This window comes from Ochotona princeps, chromosome 6 (genome assembly GCF_030435755.1).
Source record: "Ochotona princeps isolate mOchPri1 chromosome 6, mOchPri1.hap1, whole genome shotgun sequence".
Taxonomy (NCBI): domain Eukaryota; kingdom Metazoa; phylum Chordata; class Mammalia; order Lagomorpha; family Ochotonidae; genus Ochotona; species Ochotona princeps.
In genome coordinates this window covers 58459814-58483153 of record NC_080837.1, presented here as the reverse complement: position 1 = coordinate 58483153, position 23340 = coordinate 58459814, and the positions used below count along the sequence as shown (strand labels likewise).

At 38.1% G+C, this 23340-nt stretch overlaps 1 protein-coding gene across 2 annotated transcripts in view; it reads right to left on the bottom strand.

The window, feature by feature from the left end:
* The window catches only part of MIPOL1 (mirror-image polydactyly 1), a 267009-nt gene that overhangs the window by 234868 nt on the left and 8801 nt on the right, over window positions 1-23340 (bottom strand). For both annotated transcript variants that reach the window (XM_058666357.1, XM_004584777.3), the window contains exon 2: window positions 1052-1126. The gene's annotated coding sequence lies outside the window, so the exon portion shown is untranslated. The remainder of the gene's footprint in view (window positions 1-1051; window positions 1127-23340) is intronic.

Here is a 23340-nt window from a genome sequence, read left to right as displayed (position 1 = left end):
GGCCAATGTTCTATTGCTGGTGTTTCATCTCCTAAAAAAGTCTCTCAAACATTCATGGCCTCTGATACATTCTCTCCCAAAAAGAATCCCTTTCACTCAATGTTCCCAACCTGAACAAGGCCCAGACTCAAATCATTCCGAGCTGTAGAAAGTAGCAAGAGGTTCAAGGAGACAGAATGTGAGACAAAAGTGATCCTGTAACACAGCTGCCAAATTAAAAATGCATGTGCCACTTGACCCCACACAGTTCTGAACAAAGAAATCCATTGTAGTGGTACATGTTTGTAATGGCAAATACTCATACTTCCCATTTGTACTAGAATTCTTGCTGTTCCTTGAACAACACCAAGCTGATTCTTATCTCAGTTTTTCCATTATAATATTCTTTTCCAGATCTTTCAACCATTTTTACTTATCATTTAGACCTTATTCCCAAGTATCCAAAAGCTTGGCCTGGCCTTCCTATGTAATGCAAATATTTTTTCTCAATGCACCTCTTAAACTACTGTCTTCACTAATTTTTTTGGGAGGGGAGGGCAGGGGGTGGAGGTAGGGGTGGGCATGAGGTTTCATTGTTGTTAATGTATCTGTGTCAATGATGTATATGGAAGGCACACAGAAACAAGACCCTTGATTTTCTTCTCAATCTCTGTATCCATCAAAGAGTGTTTGCTGTACAATAACTCCTCAGTGTCTATTTCATGAACAGGCAGGTGCATGGACAGATGGAGACAGATGATTAGCAGGAAACCAGAATGTACATGTCCATCAGTTGAAAACTGGTAAAATGAAACGTGATTACACCACACAGAAAATATATATGGTTAATGCCATAAATCCAAAAGATGTCCATGTACTGTATTTGGGTAACTTTCAACAAACACTTAGGTACCTACACAGTAGGAGCTAGACATTGTTCTGAGTTAGGTAAAAAATGAAGAATAAGACAAATATATTTCCTTTATAGGTATGCCCTTGGTCAAAATAATGCATGCATAGAGCACAGACAAAATAAAAACAGAGGCAGAAAAGAATATAAAAATTTACTTACCTATGCATTCATGCTTGAAGAAACCTAGTATTTTTTCCACATAGATGATGATCACCAGTAGTCTGAAGAATGTACCTGAGAGTTGAGAAAATGAGGGAAATATTGCTGTATCATTTTATGTCTATAAGTTTAATTTGATTTTTATCATATGCTTTCACTCTTAATAATTAAGTATTTATTGATAACATTGGAATTTAATAAGAAAACACAGAAGATGTTACAACTAAAATAATAAAAATGAGTATGAAAAAGTAATTTTTATGACTCCTTCTAAAACAAACAAAAAATTATCGCCTAACCTGCTACAAGTACACTTGGATTACATACTCACAGTATACTTATTTGCATGCTTGCTTGCTTGGTTTAAGTAGAGTTAAAACTTCAAAATAAACTAATACAAGGAAACAATTTTGGAACACAAAAGTTCAATGTCTATTAAAGAGTTCCTGCGAATCACTCAAATGCTTCTTAAAACAACATTTTTTGAAGCTTATGCTGTGGCCTTTGGTGCCAGCATCCTATATGGTCATTGGTTTAAGTTCCAGCTGCTCAACTTCTTTTTTTTTTTTAAAAGATTTATTCATCTTATTACAGCCAGATATACACAGAGGAGGAGAGACAGAGAGGAAGATCTTCTGTCCAATGATTCACTCCCCAAGTGAGCCACAACGGGCCGGTGCTGCGCCGATCCGAAGCTGGGAACCTGGAACCTCTTCCGGGTCTCCCACATGGGTGCAGGGTCCCAATGCATCGGGCCGTCCTCAACTGCTTTCCCAGGCCACAAGCAGGGAGCTGGATGGGAAGTGGAGCTGCCGGGATTAGAACCGGCGCCCGTATGGGATCCCGGTGCGTTCAAGGTGAGGACTTTAGCCGCTAGGCCACGCTGGCGGGCCCAGCTGCTCAACTTCTAATCCAACTTCCTGCTAATGCGCTTGGAAAAACAGCAGCTATGTGGGAGACCTGGTGTAAAAGGTAGAGTTTTTCTTAGAAGGCTTGGGGTAGGCTTCGGACATGACCCTAAATTCATCCTGTATGTGCTGGCAGGCCTATTCTTCAGGCACCTGGCCAGTGCCAGGAGGAGAACAAAGTCTGTATGTTTTGAGAAAAAGATAAGACAGTGGCGCACATCCCCGCCCGGCTCCTTGGCCGGGACCCGGGCGAGGTCACACTGCCAGCTGAGGTATGTAAACTTTGGGCATTAAGCCACCTTTGTCTGAATTAGCCTAAAACCCCTCAGCCATGCAGTAGGAGAGCTCTCTCCTCTCTCCTGGGAGGCTGTCACAGTTCCAGAGAACGACTGAAACAACCCCGTGATGTCGAAGGGGATGATGTGCTGAGTTCTCCCCTTCACTCCCGTGATATATGGTATGCTTGAGAATCTTTGCTCTCGCTTCCCTACATTTACTTTTCGCCATTCTTTTGTGCTTGATGTTTAATAAACATTTAAGTTTATATGTACTGGAATGGCTCGTGGACGTTTCTTCTCTAACGAATCCGACCCTCAAAACATCAAAGACCGTGCATGGCTCCAGCCAAAATTATATTGCTGGGACACCTGGAAGCTCCAATCTCCTAGCTTGCAGTGGTCCAGCTCTAGCTGTTGCAGCCACTTGGAGAATGAACTGGGAAATACGAATTTCTCGCTGTCTCTGTTCTCTCTGTAAATCTGCATTTCAAATAAAAACAATCAATCTTTAAGAAAAAAAAACACTTGCCATTTTAGTTAAGGGCTATTTACGATAATGTTAGGTTGTCTAAAGTTTTAAAAAATGAATGAAAACAAATTATTCCACAGTAACCCAGATAGTTCTCTTTTGTTATCTTGTTAGAGATGAAGAAATTGCTATTTAAAAACAATTACTTTCCATCATTGAAAGTTGTTATAACAGTTAATTTCATATGTCAACCTGACTGGACCATTAGTAACCAGACATCTGGTTACTCCAGGTGTCTGCATGGGTATTCCTGGATTAGAGTAACATTTGCATCAGTACAATAAATAAATAAAATTGACTGCGCCAGTCAGGGGGTTGGGATCCTGGAAAGAAGAAAAGACTGTCCTATAGAACCAACAGGGAACTACGACAACATGTTTCCTGGCTCAGATCCTAACACAACAACTGCTGTGGACCCAAAGCTGCTAGCCTTCTGACTTAAGCCACACCACTCTCTTGGTCTCAGGCCTCCATGGTGGTACTACACCGTAGCTCTCTATGTAGCCTGCTCGCCATTGTGGATCTTGGGACTTGTCAGCCTGTCTAATCACCTAGACCAATTCTTTTTATTTCATTTTATTTTTAATGTTTCACATAGTTGAAAGGGACACGTGCTCATATGGGGCCTCTATTTAGTGGGTAAAGGTCAAGGTATGGGGGAAGGTGGGTGGAACAAGTGTTTCCGTTTTTTTCTTTTTTCTCCAGTGTCTGCAGAAAAGGAGGGGGAAGGGACACTCCTTGCCGTCAAACTACATCAGTACCCAGGGTTAGGGGACAGTCATTTAATGATGCCTTAGAGACCCTGATGTAGGGAGAAGGATGTTACTAGAATGGTTTTTATTAGTTCTGAGACATTATCAGCTTTGTTGCACCAGAGCTGAGAAAATTTGTTGGCTCACTAAGTCTACCTTAGTGCATCCCAGATACTTGCTGCAAAGCTTGTCCAGCAGGGCTGAACAACCCATTCTGTCTTCCATCCTCTCACAAAGCACTGTGTGTCCTCCACTGGCTTAGATGAGATAGCCATAGTGCCCTCATGTGCATCTGTTCATGCTGTTCCCTGCACAGGCATCAGCAACTGAGGAGGTTCTGTCCTGATACAGATACTCCAGAGTCAGACCACATACAATGTGATTTTCACTGTGGCCAGGGTTTGAGTACAGTAGTTCAGTTGGGGAGTCCCCCAAGAAACCTTGCCTGAGTTGACCTTGAACCTCATCAGGTTTGATCCATCACCTGTACCAGCTATACCAGCTAACACACATGCTAGTGGCTGTAGTTGCCTGGTCAGTTTCACCCCCAGCCTCATCTTTTACATGAACTGATGGGTGCTTCAGTCTAACCCAGCCCAGCCCAGCCCAGCCTGGCCCACAGCCCTGCCCATCACAGGCCCAGCCTTTAGGCATACCAGTGCACCTGTGGCCTAGACAGGGTGATCCCAAATAACTCCCACCAGGTCTGCCCCAGCCCTGGCCAGCCCCTCAGATGGCATGTGCTGCAGCCTAGCCCATCCCACCCCAGCCCATACTGCATCTCATCTGACTCTCTTGTACATCCATGGGTGCTGCCAATTTAGTTAAGCCTAACACATCTCCAGACCCAGTCGACACATATGCTGATGGGTGCTGCAGCCTTGCTCAGCCTGGCTCACCTACAGTCCTGGCTGTTATACTTGCCAGCAGGGACTGCAGTCTAGCAGGTGAGAGCCCACAGTTCCCCTGCCAGGTCTGCTCCCAGCCCTGGATGTTGTGCTTGACAAGTGGTACTGCCATCCAGTCGGACATGAGTCTCAGCCAGTTCTAGCACTGGCAAGTGGGTGCAGTGGGCTAGCTCAGCCAGTTCATACAAATTTTTGCCCTCATACATGAGCAGGTGTGGCAGCCTAGACCAGCCTGGTCTGCCCCAGTCTCAGATCTCACCCGCATCAGTGGAAACAGCTGCCCAGCAGGGGGAGTTCCAGAAGTTTCACTTACAGGCCCACTTCCAACCTGGGTCTTGCATGCACGCTGGTGGGTGCTGCGGCCCAATTTGTCATGGTCCTCTCCCAGTCCTGGTATTCACCAGCAGGTGCTACAGCCTGGCTCATCCCAGCCTGTTCCAGTCCCACCTCTTGCTGACAGGTGCTGAAGAGGCCACTTTTTTATAATAAATCTTGTGTGTATGTGTATATACACAAAAAGTTCATGAAAATGAAATTAAAAGATAAATTTATTTTGGTGCAAAAAATTTTAAAGCTATACATAATTTTTCATAACATTCATTTTCCATGAACTGTTAACATGAAAGGACAACATATTAAGATACCAAATAAATATTTGAAGTTTCAAATACATGGGTTTCATATTTCAACATCTGGGGACAAAACAATATTCTGTATCAAACACTGCAATAGTCTTCAATGTCATTTGTTAATGACAGTGAGAATGGATATGACATTGCACTGACTGCTGATTTTTTAAGCAAACTTTTAAAACTATTATTATTTTCATATGTCTAATAATATACCAGAATTTTCTACAGTATCCTGAAACTTTTGCCTTAGGCTAAGCCAAACTGAATCACTTAATCTAGCACAGAACAGAATATAAAAACAAAGTCATTTTATAGAATCACTTTCCCAGCGAGCAAACATCCTGCTTTTTTAAGATCTAAGTGAGTGCCACGTTCTAAAGCAATAGCATACTTCTTCACACAAAGGTTTACATTTTCTACCCCACCAATCGAAGCTCTTGGCAAACTAAAGGCAAAAAAAGCATTTAGAGCAGATTAAGTCAACCTATACTGACAACTGTTATGAGCAGCTACTTGAAATCAAAACAACTATCAAATAATGTCTTTCTAAAATAAAGTGAAATACAATCAAATTCCTTTATTCATCATATACATGATTATATTATCTATTAAATGATTTTCTCAAACTGAATAAAAGCGATTTATTATCTAGAATTTCTGTAACTTAATAATGATGAAATATCAACAAATACATGTAATAATTATCTATAGTTTCTGTAAATCATGAAATAGCAATATATACAGGCATATTTATTATAGGAAATACACTAACAGTTGCAATCTGAGTTTTGGACACTTTGAAAGAGTTTTATGATACAATATTTATAAAATTTACCAAAATTGCTATAATTCCCAACAAAAGTCTACTTGCAAACCAAGTGTTTCATTTTCTAAAAGAACATTTCAGATTGTAGAAGATAATTAACCTATGAAATTGTACCATAAAATTAAAAACAAAATAGAAAAACATCAGCATAATAAAATTCAACTATAAATACATAAGTAAATTTTTAAAAAGATAAATTTTTTTTTATTTTTTAAATTTATTTATTATTTTTAATTCATTAATTACATTGTATTATGTGACACAGTTTCATAGGTACTTGGATTCTCCCCACCCCTCACCAAACCATCCCACCATGGTGGATTCCTCCACCTTTTTGCATAACCACAGTTCAAGTTCAGTTGAGATTCCCCCATTGCAAGCATATACCAAACATAGAGTCCAGCATCTTATTGTCCAGTCAAGTTCAATGGCTTCTTAGGTATACCCTCTCTGGTCTGAAGACAGAGCCAGCAGAGTATCATCCCGATCAATTAAAAGCTCCAACATACCATCAGCAAAAATTTACATCATTACGGAATTAATTGACATAGTAATGAGTAACCAATATGTTAAAAGTAAATGCAAGTTCTTAACCACCTTCTGTGACCACCTCATTGACATTTCAATTTTAGTTTATACACAACACATAACATACATAACATGTTATACATAACATCATATCATCTTAAATTAAGGCAAACATGTGATATTTAACCTTTTGGTTAAAAAGAAGATAATTTTTAAAATCTACTATTTTAACAACATTAGGCTTTTATTTCTATTTTACCCAATGTCAAGAAATTTACAATCACAACCATTCATTTGCCTGAGAAACTACAAAAGTATGTCTAATTTCTTTAGAATCATTAATATTTTTAATAAAAACTGCATAATATGATCCTATATCAGATAGACCACAGTTAATGTAAAATAAAAATAATTTTTGAAGATTTGTTTGAAAGAGTTAGAGAAAAGAAGGAAGACAGAGATCTTCCATTCTAGTATACCGCTTCACTGATTGACTCCCCACAAGGTTCCAATGTCCAGGTACAGGCCAAGACAAAGCCAGAAACTTCCGACTCCAAAAAAGTCTCCCACCCAGGTGTTTGGGATATCTTCTGCATTAGCAAGGAGCTAAATTGGAACTGAGGCAGAACCATTTGTTAAAGAGATTCATCCTACTCCACTGTATAGTCTGAACAGTTTGGGCAAAAAAATCAAATGTTATATGCACAGGATTAATTTCTAGACTGACTCTTCTGTTTATTGGTCTATGATCAGTTTTTATGCCAGTACCATGCTTTGTAGTATTCTTTGAAGCCAGGCATTAGGATGTTTCCAGCTTGACTTTCTTTACTAGTTTCCCATCTGAACGATCTGTTCATTGATGGATTGAGGGGCTGAAGTCACCTGCAATTATTGTATTGCAGACTACCTCTCCCTTCAGGTTTAACAGTATTGGTGTATTCTGGATGATCCTGGGTTGGGTGTGCACATATTTATAACTGTTACATTTCATACTTCATTAAAAGCTTTATCAAAATATAATGTTGTTCTACATTTCTTTTCGACTTTTTATTTAAAATCTATTTTAGTTGATTTCAAGATCACTAGTACTGGTTAGTTCTGGCTTCCATTTTCCTGGTATATCTTTTCCCAGCCTTTCACTTTCAATCTCTTATATGCAGCCTTGTTTGCAAAGTGAGTTTCTTGTATGCATACAGCAGGATCTTGATATTTTTTTAAGCCCATCTAGGTCTTAAGGGTGGAAAATTTGATCCATCTATATTCAGGGTCTAGTATTGATAGTTAAGAACTAAGACTTGTTGTTTTGTTCACTGATAGTGATTCTACCTCTTCTGTTAGTGAATTTGAGGCATCATGATGCTTATTTCTAATGCACGAAGCCCTTCATAATTTCTTGCAAGGTTGATCTTGTGATGAATTCTCTCAGTATTTGCTGATCAGAAAAATATCTTATTTTTCTTCACCTTTAAAGGATAGCTTCAATGGATATAATAACTTAGTTGGAAGTTTTTTTTAAGACCTTGAATCTATCATCGCATTCCCTTTTAATCTGTATTGTTTCCATTGAAAAGTGTGATATTAATCTAACGGGTTTTCCTTTACATGTAACTTGATGCTTTTACTGTCTTTAGGAAGAATTTTCTTTTTCATAACTTTGAACAATTTACTACAATATGCTTTTGAGATCATTTTGGGTTGAGTCACCTTGGGACATTTTCAACTATTGTTTCACTTACCAGGTTCTCAATTCCTTTTTCCTTTTCTTCACTGTTGGGAACACTTAATAGCAACATTTTGTCATTTAATACCATACTTTGTGTAGACTTTGTTAATTTCATAAAACTTTTTGTTTTTATTTTTGTCTGGTTAGGCTATTTCAAAAGTCTTAAAAATTTAGTCCTCAGGCCAGAAATTCATTCCTTCACTTGGTCTCTTCTGCTGTTAAAGCTCTCAATCGTATTTTTTGAAATTTCATTTGTTGAAATTTCATATCCAAAATCTCTGGTTCTTTGTAGTGAGCTCTACCTCCTTAGTAATGTTTTCTTTCAGGTGATTCATTCATTTTTTAAATCTGTTTTCTCTTGTATCTCATTGAGCTTCCTTACAACCATTACTTTGAATTCTATATCTTTCAATATCATAAATTTCCTTCTTTCCAGATCTAATTCTGAAGAACTATTTTGTTCTTGGAGGCATCATGCAAACATGCATCTTCATGTCTCTGGTGTCCCTAACACTGATTTCTACACATATGGTATAAATATTTCTTTTTTTTCTTGTAAAGATGTATTTTTATTTTATTTTATTTCTACAGAGAGGAGGATAGACAGAGAGAAAGATCTTCTATCCACTAGTTCACTCCCCAACTGCCACCACAGCCAGAGCTGACCAGATCCAAAGCCAAGAGCCAGGCAGTTTCAGGTCTTTCATGCAGGTAAATGGTCCCAAGGTGTCGGGCCGTCCTCTACTGCTTTCGCAGGCCACAAGCAGGGAGCTGGGTAGGAAGTGGAGCAGCCAAGACATGAACTAGTGCTCACGTAGGATCCTGGCATTTGCAAGGTGAGTTAGCCCTTGCGCTCTCACACCAGCCCCATCCTTTCTTTTAATTGAGGTTTTTACTGGACAAGTATTTATGATTTAGCTGGACAGGGTATCACTTGGTTTTGATCCTATGTGAATCCAGCAGTGTAGTCTTTGAGTGATTTATTTTGTGATAATCAATGTCAATTTTGTCTTTGGGTGACACAGCGTTGTAGTTTGCTGCAGTTCATAGCGACTGAAGTGCAGCTTTGAGATGAATGTAGATTTTTCAACATGTTATCATTTGTCCACAAAATGTTGGGTGCCAATCAAATTCTTGTTCCTGGTACTGAGGGAGACAACTACGGCTGTCCCTTGTCCCATTGGAAAGTATGAATGATGCTGGGCCGCAGATTGCTGTGGCTCTAGGACTGTTTGATCTGGATGGGCTTTTTCTCAGCTATTTCTAGTGCAACTGATGCGGTGGCTTGCAACACCAACACCCCTAGTCCTAGGACTACGGGTTGTGAACTGAACCCTGCTCCAGTCCTGTAGAGTGACTACAAGGTATACAGGAGACCGCTCTGGAGGGCATGAGTCCTGAGAAGTGGAATAAGCTAGGTTCTTCCTGATATCTACCTGGCAGGCTCCAGTGGGAAATTTAAAAGCTATTGTTACTGGCATTGTAGGGTATAGTGGAGTCACAAACCAAATCTCTCAGGGTAGGAGATTTGTTTTTTTGTGGCACTCTACAGGGTGAGGATGTTGAGGAAAAGGTGGGTTCCCTGCTTTAAGGCTGCAATTTGCTCTTCTCCCTTCTCCTTCCATGTCCCTGCTCTCCTTGGGACTCCTTCAGCAGTGAGATGAACTGATCCACCTGATTAGCAACTTAGTGTATTATTCCAAGGAAAAAAATTAATTCAGAGTCAGCACTTTCTCCAGATTAGCCTCTGATGTACAGTATCTTGGTAAATAATTATAGTTTCACCTGTTAACTCATTTTGGCTTATTGTTTTAAGTGATGATTTAACATGGCCAAGAAGCTTTCCACATCAACTGAACCCCAACCCTTACACTGGTTCAATACAAAATTTGTGAGACTCATTCACACTGTTTGTATTCCACAGCACTGTATAAATATGTTGAATTTACTTATTAATTTACCTGTTTATATCTACTTTGTTTCTAAGTTGTTGGCTATTATGAATAAAACAGTAACGCATGTTCTAATACAAGTCTTTTTGCAGATACATGTTTTCAATTATCTTAGATAAACAGAGGAACTGCTAGCTTGTATCAACTATACAAGAAATTGTCAAATTGTTTCCATTTTACTAACCTATTATGAATTTTACTAACCATGTACGAACTTGTAAACAATCTACATCTTCACTAAAATTTGGTTTGGACAATCATCTTAATTGTAGAAATTCTCTTATGTATATGGCTGTATCTCATTGTGAATTTAATCTGCATAATCATTTGATTATGTGTCCTAACTGATCCAGGTACATTCTCAGATCCATGGATCATTAGATGACTTCATAATTGTGTCGTCATCAGAGAGTACTTAAAAATAACCTAGCTAATAGAGCAATATAGTTATATTTCCATATAAGTGCTGAAATCAGCTTATAAGCTTTTATTATAGCATATCAGAACTTTTATAGATGAAATAATTAAGAAACGATTACAAGATTAACCATACTGAGTCATCCAATTTCACAATTTATACATACTTTAATTTCTCTCAGCAATGTTTTACAGTTTTCAGTATAAATGTCTTGCAAATGTTTCATAAACATTTATGCCTAAGTATTACAGGTTTTTGGATGTGATTACAGATGTAATTGTTTTATTTTCTTTTTCTAAATGTTCTTTGTCACATAAAGAAATGCAGTTAGTCTTTGTGTACTGGTCTTGAAGCTTTTTAAAAAAAGATTTATCTATTTAGAAAGGCACAATGACACAGACAAAAAAGTGGCAGGTACCAAAGTACTTGGACCATGTTCCATTGTCTTCCCAGGAACATTAGCAGGAAGCTGGATCAGAGCTGGGGCAGCCAGTACTTAAACTTGCACTCTAATATTGTTCGCCAGTATCACACATGGAAGTTAACTCACTATGACACAACACTGGCTCCTGGTGTATGACTCTTACAACCAGACTAAATTTAGTTTAAAATTCTGCTCATTTTATTACAAAAATAATAGGATGTTAACATACAAGATCACATCATCTACCAACAAAGACATTTTACTTCTTCCTTTTCAGTCAGTCTACATGCCTTTATCTTTAGAAATCCATAGTAGTTAAGCAGTTTAATGAACAGTAGTGCAGATACAGAAATAAACCAATGGAACAGAGTCCAGAAGCAGACAAGTATGAGCATACAGTTAGTGACATGATAAATGGTTCCCTGCCCTTCAGTAAGGAAAACAGGTCTTTTCAGTAAGTAATGGAGGTAATAAGCTCTCTGCTATGCATTTTTCCCTTTCCTTGAGGACTGTAGGATCTCTCCCGAGGGTTCAAATGTTGCAATTTAATGCTCATTTTGAGATACTAAAAGGGAGGAAAGAAACTTAATCTGACTATAGTGTTTACAGGTGGGGCGCTGGTGAGATGATTAGGATTAGCAACAGTCATCATGGTAGAGGCATCCTGACTGAACAGTGGCCAACAATTTTTTGCTTTTAAAATCTGGAATATGTCGCTCCATTCTCTTCTGGCCTACAGAGTTTCCTGTGAGAGGTCTCCTGTGAGTTTAATAGGCATTCCTTTATATGTCAGTTGATCTCCTTCATGTGCACATTTAAGGATCTTTTCCTTATGTTCGACTGAAGAGAGCTTGATTATCATGTGTCATGGAGAAGATCGCTTTTGGTCAAGTCTGTTGGGAGTTCTGCGCCCCTCCTGGATGCTGCTTCCCAATTTTTTCTCTAAATTAGGGAAATTTTCCCTTATTATTTCATTAAATACATTTTTAAAACCAGCTTCTCCCATAACTTTTATTTTATGTCACACTCAAAAATTACATCCTAAAGCATACATTTAAAAATAAAATCTACCAAAAGTGCCAATCTTCTAGAAGAAAACAAGGATGATTTTATTTTAAAATTTTGTGTAAAAGACTAATTATAGAAGACAAAATAGACTGATATCAAGATTTTTCTGCTCCTCAAAAAAAAAAAAATGCCACTCTGAGAATGTAAAGGCTAGGAACATACTATGAGAAGACATTTACAACATGTTGAACTGCCAGAAATTTTATTTTACAATTATCTTTACTGTTGATATGAAGGAAAACAGGAACCTTTGAGAGAAACGAATTTCTATACCTAGGCAGACTTTTACAAAATATCAGCAGAGACTGGATTTTTGTCTCATGTAAGAGTTCTGTATAGCCCTTTTTAAAAACTATAAGGAATTTGCATTGGCCATTGGTAGAAACTGTTCCTGCTATCAAAGGTCATTAAACAATGCTGAGACAAGAAATATCATGCCTTGCATGCTGTGAAAAATCATTCATATAAAGAGAAGGTCTCTCAGCAGAACTCACTGATAAAAGAATCATCATATGGAACAGTGTGTTGGAGGAATAAATTCAGAAGCAGTGTGCTGAAATGGACCAGTTCACCAACTTGGAATCTACTGATGGAAATTTCAATATGGATTGCAGATGACACGACTCTTACAATTCTCTCTCAAAGTGTCAGCAGGCCACTTGATTTAACAATGGCTCAGCTCCTGTAAGTCACTTACATCTTTTCTCAACTCCAACATGAGCTGGCACCATGTTTTTAAATGCAAATCATTCATGATGAGAATATTTATATTGCAAAAAAAAAAAAACCTAATTTGCTAATACTGTACTTGAGCTAGGCTGACAGGAATCCATGAGGTGCTATCTGGCCAGACTTACGTGGATTCTGTTTCCTTGGTTCTGCATCCCCCTAAGGACCTCTTGTTTTAGTGTCCCCTCGTCTAGATCAGTTCTGCTTTGATTTTGAATATTGTTGAGGTCTGTTGAGGAGGTTGGAGCAAAGTAAGAGCAAATTACAGTGTGTTAGTGTGTGAGGGGAAAATTTGTCTTATTTTTCCCTACATGGGATACAACACTGTGAAATCCAGTCTTCAACTGAAAGCCCTGCGTTCTCCTAAAACACAGTCCTTTGTTTCTTTAACAAAGTTTAAGCTAGTGTTAATAAATTAAAAAAAATTGCTTGTCTGTCTACTTCAGCTTTGTTTTATGCCCATTTCATATTGTTGTCTGTGTTGTAATTCATACTTTTGCTACCATTTCTGATGTGTAAAATTCGTTGTCTTGTAAATATCCTATAAAGAGTTAAATTGTAAATAAACTATTGTGGCTGTTAAAAAAAAAGTAGTAGGTCTTTTTTGATCCTTTAGATATAAAGAACATGAATGTACAAAAGACACCATTATGGGTAACACCTATGAGATGATGGTGGTCTCCAAAGGAATGAATGTGTGAACAGTAGCTACAGATCAGTCAGAAATTTGCCTCTGGATTTCAGAAAATGGCTATTGCAGGAAGTAGGCATTGTAGCATACACAAACTATATTTGAAAAGGAAATGCATGTGTCTGTTTATTCAGACAAAAATTTTATTTGCTTGTATGATATTTAAATTGCACTGATGCCAAAGATACAGTTGCCAGTGTTTGTGGTGGCTACATCAATACTGGTCCTGGTAACCCAAGAACTGGAAAGCCTCAACAGACACTTGGATTACTAAGCAAAGTTCAAGTGGTGTCCTAAATGGTATTTAAGCATGATGAAATAAACTTTTTACTCCAAATGGAGACACTAGAGGGTGCTGTCTTCCAGAAGACTGGTCACGATCAAAAGTCTAGAAACAGTTACACCTGGGGAAAAGTGAACGCCTCACTAAGTTGATTAAATAGTAACTACAGTGCAGAAAATGTACTTCATTCACAAATGACTAGTCAATATTTTGATCATTATAAAACTCTGAAAATTTTAAACCGGCCAGATTTTAATTCTCCTGTTAGTATGATTTAACAACAGCCTTACTAATATAATTAAAAGGAAATCAAGTTCACTTGAGGTCCTGAGTTGGAAAATATTCCGTAAGGCTGATAAGTTCCCAAGAGACACGAAATCTATGGAAAAGTTAACCCCCAAAAAGAACTGAATCTGGCTTTAGAAAAACGACAGATGTGAATAACAGCCTTTCTGAACTTTAAATAAAAACAAACAAAAACCACCAGCATCTGCTGATAAACAAAAAAGAACAAGGAGGTAAGAGTATATTAAAAGAGTTGTGAAGAGATCGTTATAGCAGGGCTCAAATCCTATTAATTATAAGAATACTAGTGTATTTCTCCTTTTATATAAAATACTGTGAATATTATTAAAAGTGATTGAAAATATGTGATATGATATGAATAAGGGACAAGTAGTACAGTATGATGGAAAGAGTTAAATTGATTTATAAACCGTAACTTGGTTTTCACCTCCTAAGGGTGTACCAGAGATAATGCTGACTTTGTGCAGAACTCCTCAGAACTTGGATCCATAAAATTTATCAGCTCCTTAAAACTCCTTAATCAGTAATTTCCTGATTTATGTTCCTGTTTATGTTCTAAGCATTATGTACATCCATTATACACATTCATAACACTGTACACTTAAAGACAGAATACATTAGGTACAAATACATAAAGAAATAAAAGCAAAGCAAAGTTTACATGCCAAATGTGCAGCGGAGTTCCAGCCTAGCAGGCGAGTTCCCACGGTCCCTCCTGGCAAGTGCTGTACCCGGGTACGAGTCATGACAGGATGGAGTGCAGTACGTCCTAGCAAGCAAATGATGGGCCTGGGAACGGGCCTGGTAAGGGCACTGTTAGCTTCCAGAGACCCAGAGGGAGTTCCAGGCTCCTGGCATTAGTTTGGCCCTGCCATGATCATTGCAGCCATTTACGGAGCAAACCAGTGGTTGGAAAATGCATTGATATCTATTATTTTCTTTCTTTCTTTCTTTTCTTTCTTTCTTTCTTTTCTTTCTTTTCTTTCTTTTTTCTTTCCTTCCTTCCTTCCTTGCTTCCTTCCTTTCTTTCTCTCTCTCTCCTTAAAATAAATAAATAAATCTTGGAGGAAAAATATAAACAAATTTAAGCAGAATTAATGATTGGAGGTAAAGTGGCACCAATTAAACCTGTTAAAGTAAAAGGTTAATTTAAATTATTCCCAGTCATAAGTCAAACAACATTATTCAGATAAAACCTCCCATAAACATCAACAAGAAGACTGGATGAAATATAAGGAAATAAAATAATCTCTGATCTGAAAAAAAGTTAAGAAATTATAGGTTGAATAAGAAGCTAATGTAAGAAAAAGTGGAAATCACAGTGGATGGTGTTGTGCACAGCCCAGTTCTTTGAAGACCAAGGATATAACCTCCCTAGCTGCTCAACGTGTGGCTGCCGACAGTCTTCGTCTAAATCATTGCCAGAAGGAGCCCTCCAAGCCAGGACCCTCACTCAGGATTATGCCTGTTTCCTTAGAACGGTCTGCACCCAATGTGATGGCATAAACGCCAACTCTTCACCTAAAGGCAACACTAAAAGACCATCTTAGCTTTCTAATGATGATCCAAAGTCTTACATCCAGCAGGACTGTGGGCTAACATTTCCCCCTATCCAATCCGTCTCTCTCATCCTTCACATATGCTGCTGTTGATAGAATCCCTCCAACAGCCCTCACATCATCATCTCTCCACATCTGTTCCACAGGAAATCTGATTTATCAAGAGAAACCAAGGCACAGAGAACCAACTGAGCTGCTATTATTACTGGCCCTCTAAAATCAGAAGATAGTCCAAAGAAAAATCCACCCGAAGATTCTCCCACACAGCACTTACCGTAAAAATAGCAGAGAAGCAAAGTGTGCATAATACTAAAGAAATAAATTCACTCCTCAAACTCATGTTTACAGGGAAGTCTACAAAGAAATCTTCTGCAGTGGGAAATTATGCAAACAAGCTCCAGAAATCTTAAAAATATGTTACCATGGCCTGAACTTCTCCCCTAAGGTTCAGGTGTTGAAAATTCAATCTCCCATGTATAGTTAGGAGGGGTCCTTTCAAGAAATATGTAGAGGGGCAAGTGCTGTAGCTCAACAAACTAAACCATTGTCTGAGATTCCTGTGTCCCCTATCAGAATGCTTGGGTTCAGGTCCCGCATCCACTTCTGACCCAACTTCCACTAATGTAAGCCTTGGCAGGCAGTAAGTGATGGTGCACATCTTGAGTCTTTACCACCCAACCGGGAGTCCTGACAGAGTTCCTGGCTCCTGCCTTCAGCTCGACTGAGCCTCTGCTGTTGAGAGTATTTGGTGAGCAAACCAGCAAACCAAAGAGATACTATGCATCTATGTAGTCTAATCTATCTTGCCCTCTCTTTCAACTAAACACATTTTTTAAAAGTACTTACAACCAGTGAATTATTGCGACTGCCAAAGGAGCAGGTTCTGGGAAAAAAAAATGAGTTTTGTCCCCTTTTGAGTCTATTTCTATATGCATTCATTAGCATTTGCCAAAAAGCCATAGAATATTCAACCCTAAGCATGAACCCTAATATAAATGGATTTTAGCCAATAACATAACAGTATTGGCTTATCAGTTACAACTAATGTAACCGTCATAGCTTTTCTTTCAGTTACAACTAACCTCCCGTCATAGGTTTTCTTAATATAGTTGAAAGAGGAGTTTTTAAGAGTGGAAGGCTATGTTGGTTCGGTTCTGTAGATTCACAGTGCAAGACTAGGCAGCTCCACTAGCTCAGACATTTGGCAAGGCAGGAGAACAGCAGAGAAATGTCACATGGTGAGGAATTACGAGCACACACACATGTGTGGATTTTCTTTATAAAGTCATCATGACTTGACCATGAGGATCAATTCCCATAATGCAATCTAGTCCAATTATCAGCCAAAGCCTACCCACAATCACAAGTGGATCCATTTTTATCTCTTATTTAATCCATTAATAAAATATTTTGTGATTAAGTTTCATATAGGTCTTTAGGGGGACACTCAAACAATTATCCAAACCAAAACAGTATCATACAAATAAAAAATGTTAATAATAGGGAACTACAGTGTGCTTGTGGGGAAGGAAGTAAGATTTACTATGGCCATGAACTTGAAAACTAAGAATTGTACAAAATCTGTTCTGTTCATATTAAACGCAAACAAGCCAGTTAAGACTCAGGAACAGAGTGAGTGGGTAAACAATCAGTGACGGTAAAACACCACTGGAATAAATTAAAAGAAGAATGTCAGTTAACTAATTTCTAAATGTCACCATTCATTGTGTGGAAATTTAAACATTCCTTGACAATATTTACTACACACTATTTAAAAACAATGCATATACTTTACTGAAAATTCTATTTTAAACCCATAAATGTGATTACTAATTTTGTTTGAATAGTGAAAACAGGATTTACAGAAACTTGACGTATATTTTAAAAAATCTTTCACAGAAATTCGAAATGAGATAAAATAAGTATTTTAAGCTTTTTTTATTCCAAAAAAATGTTTTTATTGGAAAGACAGATTTACAGAGAGAGAAACACAGAGAAAGATCTGTCTGTTGGTTAACTCCCCAAGTGGCCACAACGGCTGGAGCTGAGCTGATCTGAAGCCAGGAGCCAAGAGCCTCTTTTACATCTCCCATGCAGGTGCAGGATCCAAAGTTTTGGACCAACTTCTACTGTTTTTCCAGGTCTCAAACAGGGAACTGGATGGGAAATGGAGCAGCCAGGACATGAACCAGCACCCATACGGGATCCCAGCAATTGCAAGATGAGGATTAGCCATTAGGCTAATATGTCAGGTCTGAAAACTAGTATTTTAAACTATCGCTTCATAAAAAATTCATTCAGTAGTATGTCATTTAACTTTATGGTGTTGTAAATTTCTGTTTTTATTCCTATTGTTTTTTTTTGGGGGGGGGAGTGGCTTTTCATTTAACGGGATGTATAGTAACTGTGTAATGGAGACTGTCTTTTCCGGATGTGAGGATACAATGCATCTGTACTTCCAGACCAAAGATGGACTCCCAATGAAACTGTTAAATTTATCTTGACAATAGCATGTTGGACTCTCTGCCATTGTCCATGCCTACAATGATGGTCATATGACTGTTTATGAAGAATTATACTATTGTAATAATATAGGGGATTTCAGTGTTCTGGTGGGAAGGATTGGGGATGGGGTTAGGGAAATCTCAGAGCCTTTGGAACTGTATCATCATAATAATAATAATAATAATAAGAGTCAGTGCTGTGGTATAGTAAGTTCAGCCTTCACCTGGGGTGCCTGCATCCTATAAGGGCACTGGTTCATGTCCCACTGTTCTACTTTTGATCCAGCTCCTTGGCTATGGTCTGGTAAAGTAGGGAAGACGACTTAAGCCCTCGGGCCCTTGCACTCACACGAAAGACCCGAAGGACTCCTGGTTCCTGACTTCAGGTCATCTCATTTCCACCTGTTGTGGCCATTTGAAGAGTGGACCAGCAGATGGAGATAGATCTCTCTCTCCCTCCCTCTCCTGTCATTTCTTTCCTCTGTAACTCTGATTTCAAATAAATTCTAAACAAAAAAAAATTTAAATGTAACATCACATATCATCCCTTGCACCAGCAGCAAACAGCTGTCTGATGGATGCTTACAGGGTATTTACATGATTACTCACTCATCTCTGATCAGCTCTACCTGCCCATACCTCTAACTGGAACACTTGCACACTTCATATTATAGACCTATCTGTCCTTCCCAATGAAACAGTGCGATTATCCTGAAGAAGCCTTATATCTTTCACTGGTGTGTCAGACTTATAATTCTTTCTTAAAAGTGTATTGAATTAATAAAATCTCACTGAAGAGATAAGGCACTATGAGAGGTAAATTGATTAGGCTACCACCCCACCACTATTAAGTAGCAGAGCCATTCATTCACTTCTTTATTCAGCAAATATTTATTGTTTTGGGACCAAGATTCTGGGACAAAAACCTAGACCTTCTGACTTTATTAGTGTTCTTCCCGTATTGCACGAAAAAAAAAATCTTCCTCTTGAAAATATCACATTTTATGTCTAGGACTAAAGTGAAAAAGGAGAAGCTGCTATTAGAAAGGAGTATACTCTTGAACCTGAAGTTCCCCAGAACAAGTCAGGAGACATAAGGGCCAAACTTCAAGAGCTTCAGTTAAAACACCACAGATTATAAAATCCAAAAACATAGAATGATAAAAACCATTATTGTTAATCAAAATCAAGACTACAAAAGCTACACTATGTATTTTGAGATTATAATAAACTAATTTATTTTCTTCTACTTACTCAGAAAATTTTATGTAATTTAATATTGATATATTTTATATTCTATTAACACAGATGTCCTCTAAATAATAGTTAACATGAGTATATAAAATTAGATAGTAATATTAAAGAAAATAATTTTAAAACTACTAACCATGTAACTACATGCTTAAAACTTAGAATGCATTCAAAACATTCAGTATTTTTTTTAAGATTTGTTTTATTTTTATTGGAAAGTCAGATATACAGAGGAGGAGAGACAGAGAGCAAGATCTTCTTTCCATTGACTCACTCCCCAAGCAGCCGCAATGGCTGGAGCTGAGCTGATCTGAAGCCAGGAGCCCATAGACTTCTCCAAGTCTCCCACACGGATGCAGGGTCCCAAAGTTTTGGGTCATCCTGGACTGCTTTCCCAGGCCACAAGCAGGGAGCTGGATGGGAAGTGGGGCCACCAAGATTAGAACCGGTGCCCATATGGGATCCTGGTATATGCAAGACAAGGTCGTTAGCTGCTAGGCTACTGCACCAGGCCCCAAGAATATGCAGTATTTTAAAGTAAACTTTTGTTGATTTATTACTCAGTCACAGCTTTTACATGTAGAGCTTGCATATTTCTAGTCACACTGTTAAATAAAATCAACTTGTGCACAGAAGCCATGGAATTTCAAGTCCTTTCTGCCCAAACTCAATGGTGAAACCCTTTTGGTTTCTTTTTTCACAGTGTTCTCACCTACGCCTGTTTGGATAATATTTTTATTTAGAAATCCACTTTCATTGAGTGTTCTAAAACATTGTCTTTAGTTTCCAAAGGAAGGATCATTTTCACAATATTTCCATTAGTTGATTTTGAACTAACTATATAAAATATATAATTATGAACACAGTTCAAACTTGTATAAACAGGTTTGGAAATAAACACAAGTGAGATTTGCCAAGTGCATAAATCAACTGATGTAGGAGCAGAAGTATCCACAGGGTGATCTGCAAATATTTTCTGGAAAAAGTAAGTTGAACAATGTTTATTTTGCCACACATTTTTGAAATCTATGAATAGAGTTCAATAATATGCATTCTTTTTAAAGAGATTTATTTATTAAAGAGATATAATATGCATTTTCCATGAACTTTCCAAACACTCTTCATGTAGGTGACCAATCAACCACCTTGAGTATTTGGTATCCAGTAGGCAACAACAGTAAGTCTATTCCAAAGTGACACAAATTTTAATTTGAGGGGCAATGAATGCATTGGGGGTAGCCATTTCAGATTACTTCTACTGTACCCTGAAATTTAAAACAAATTCTGTGTCACTAGGGTACTGATGGGAATATAAAGATATAGAAATAGAAACTTATTATTCTTTTTCTTATAATTTATTTTTTCCACAATACAGATTTATAAGCATCAGCCTCCACAGATGATGTGCAAATAAAATCTTGTATAAACATTAAAGTTAAAATATAACTTTTTACCTATCATCACACGATTATTTAATATCAAAATACTGCTTTAATCGCTTCTCGGCCTTTTGGCTAAGATCAAGTGTAAAATACTGCTTTATTTAAGTGTAATCTGATACAAGCACTTGTCTGTCACAGCAGTGTCATTAGCACACAGCTCCATCTAGTGGAGAAATACATTATCACGTCCAAAGCACACCTGGCAATTCTGTGTACTAATTTTGCAGTAAACGTTAACAAGTGACCTTTAGCAAAGCTTGCTTTTCACTTACGACATGTAATTATTCACATTTCCCAATCAACATTATGATCAAAACATTTCATGTGGCATTTTTAAATACTTGGGATTTCCTCAGCAATTCTAACAAATTCTTCCATAGGAAAGAATTGTGGCAGCTAATTCCTCAAAAGAAAAAAACTTCGTATTCACACTATCCCTTTTATTTTTAAAATTGTTTATTTTATTTACTTGAGAGGCAGAGAAAGAAGCAAAGCTCCCTGTTGCAGACTCACTCCCCCAAATGAACGCAACAGCTGTGGTCAACTTATGAGCCAGAAATTCAATGCAGGTTTTCCATGGGAGTTGAAGGATCCCAAAGACCCAAACCATCACCTGTTGCCCCCCAGAATACACATTAGCCAGAAGCTTCCAGGGGGGCCCGTTCTCAGTAAGCTGGAGCAAGAGAAGAGCCTAGACTTCAAGTCAGGTTCTCCAATACAGTATGCACGTTCCCTAAGCAACACTACCGCTGTGCAAACTACCTGCCCTGGACACTGTTCCTTTAAACAAGAGAACAAAGTACCTCAAAGTTGCAAGGATACAGATATGGAGCAAAACCTGACAGATAGATGCCAATGTAAAGTTCTCTTAAAAGACCCTGTGGTCATGATAACATACAGCTAGGGAGACATGCTAAATTCCAGGAGGTTTCTACACACTACAAATTTTCCTAATAAATTTTTTCAATGTATTTTAAAAAAAATTGGGGGTTGAGCTGTGACACAATACCCTCAGCCTTCACCTATGGTGACAGTGTCACACATGTGTGCTCTACTTCTGATCCACTTACTTCACTTATTCCACTTACAATCCTGTTCCCTGCTAATGTGCCTTGGAAAGCAGCAAAATATGGGCCAACTGCCTGGGTTCCTGCACCTATGTGGGGACCCGGAGCAAGCTCCTCGCTTTGGATCACTTCAGTTCTGGTGGTTACAGCCATTTGGGCAATGAACCAGCAGATGGAAGATCTCGCTCTCTGTCTCTCCCTCTCAATCTCTGTAACTCTGTCTTTCAAATAATAAATAAATATCTAAAATTTAATACAAAATTTAAAACTCTTATTATCCCTTTCAATAGATACAGATATTCATCTCAAAAATAAAACTAGTGTACATTTATCATGTACAATAGGTTATTTTGAAACACATACAGTAAATGTTTACATGGTTTTTAATATATATGTAAGATATATATACTAGGATGGCTAAACCACCTGATATACATTAGTTCACATACTCTCAGTTTTATGTGTGGTGAAAAAACTGGCAATTTTCAAGAATACAATATACTGTTATTAGCTATAAGCACCATATTTTACAAATAAAATTTAACTACATGTAAGTATATTAAGCTTTTGTTAAATCAGAAATGAGCAGCAATAGCCCAAGCTCAAGCACCACAGAGTAATGTCAGGACTGGTTAACCACTCTACAGGGGTAACACAGAGAGAAGATGTAAACACCCCTGCTTCTTCTGCCTTTTCCCCTTCTGAATCCTAAAACCCACTGGCTTATCACAACAGCAATTCCCATATTCTGATGTGCAGAAAACCTGCATTTCCTAGCCTTCTTCCCACTAGCTCTGTTGAATTACAGCCATTGCAAGGCCAGTAGAAGCTTTGTAAGTTGGTTTCAGGCACTTCTGCTCTCATAACTCCCAAATCCTTTCACTGGAGCTGTGATTTCTGCTATGGTTTGCCTGTGATGATGGCTACTATTCTAATATACAACACAAAGAGACCACTACTTTTCCTCCTTGCTGTAAGAACGTATATCAGCATAGATTCTGTGATGGCTTAATGTACTCTAACCATAAGCTCATCCCATCCCCTCTTCTGAAAGTGTGTATGCGTGTACACACACATACCCGCACACTCCATCTCTCTTTTCATGTTTTACAACTAGAAATGCTTCCATTCTGCTCCACCGTTTCCAAACCACAGATGCAATGAAATATAAGAGACAGTGACCACACTGGTTGAATGAAAAAAAATCCACTACACTGAAAAAACTTCAAAGAACTGAATAGATGAACAGATTACAAAATGTTAATTGATCAGCTCTTTGTTAAAGTGCACCTTTCATTTGAACAGAAGCAAATCTCTCAGAGGCAGGAAAAGGCAATAAACAGATCTTCCTGTAGATCTGCAGAAGGGTACATTCTACTGACATCTTCATTTAGCCCAGTAGAAATCATTTCACAATTCCAACATTTAGAATTGCAAGACAGTTCTCCCTTGCGGAGATGAAGCTGCCATGCCATGCAGGGACTAGCATGAGAGGAGAGGGCTGCCAAAGC